Consider the following 1351-nt stretch of genomic DNA (forward strand, 5'->3'; position numbering starts at 1 on the left):
CCACAAACAGGATGACCTCTGACCTGAACGTCTGATAGTATTTTTTAATTATTATATTTTATTTTATTTTTTGATTGTCAACTTTATGGTTGATTTATTTCTCGCTACCCTAGTTTGGGTCATAAACTGTGTGCTGTTTGTATTATTATTATTATTATTATTATTATTATAATTATTATTATTATTACCAACTTTATGGTTGATTTATTTCTCGCTACCCTAGTTTGGGTCATAAACTGTGTGCTGTTTGTATTATTATTATTATTATTATTATAATTATTATTATTATTACCCCTTTCATCCCCTCGTTTATTTTTTATTATTCTATTTTTTTAAGATTATTTTGTCGTGTTTGTCTGATGCTGTAGTAGTGAGCTTACGGTTAAACACCAGAGCTTTTATTATTATTTTTGATTTTTTTTTCCTGTAATGCTGAGATTGTGGTGACTGATGTTGCACTTGTGATGGGTTTTTTATTTTTGTTTGTTTGTGCAGAGAGAACGCGTTTCCCCGTTTTCTTAAAACGTCGCAGCAATTTTATTATCAATCATGAATCTGCGACACGACGAGAATATGATTCAACAGTGTATTTGTCTCACTTATATTTATTTATTGCTCGTTTGTATGTTTTTTTTTTTTTTTTGTTTTCTATGTTTATCGGGAGGGTAAACAAATGGACTCTCATTAGCTTTTATTTTTTGTGTGTACAGAAAGGAAAATATTGTATTCAACCATCAAACTAACCTGCGACCAGTTTTGTAGAGGAACAGGTGGAAATAAAAACCAGCAGCGCAGTGAAGTTTGCTGTTTTTGACTTTGCTGTGACTGTTAGACGTTGTTTTGTTTACTGTTTACCTGGACAAACAAAGCTACAGCACCATGTGTCTGACTCTAGAGCAGGAGTCCTGGGGCTGCACTGATCCTGCATGTTTTACAGGTTTCTCAGGTAGAACATGCAGGATAGAGACCCTCGAGGACAGTTGGACCTGTTTTAAAACTTGCTGGTTTTATGAACCAGCTGAAAGCCTCCCGTTTGGATTCTGAGCTCTGATTGCCTTGTTATGAACCCCCCTCACCCCCCTAGCAGCGAGGCGAGACTCTCCCCCCTCATCTTGTTGCTCGATCTTTCAGAATTGCATGAATTAGCTGGTTTGCTGTGCTGAGGAGGGAGGACTTGTTCCTCAGCTTTACTGCCCCGTTTATCCAAATGTTGTTGTTTTTTTTTATTATTTTTTTGGCTGTTTTATTCTCCCCTTGCCCTTCATCCACTCCCCAAGTCTCATTTCAAACTGAATAAATGCCATTATATTGTGAATACCTCAGGATTTTATTTTTCCTTTTTTTTTTTTTT

Source organism: Austrofundulus limnaeus, unplaced genomic scaffold (genome assembly GCF_001266775.1).
Source record: "Austrofundulus limnaeus strain Quisiro unplaced genomic scaffold, Austrofundulus_limnaeus-1.0 Scaffold27, whole genome shotgun sequence".
NCBI classification, from domain to species: domain Eukaryota; kingdom Metazoa; phylum Chordata; class Actinopteri; order Cyprinodontiformes; family Rivulidae; genus Austrofundulus; species Austrofundulus limnaeus.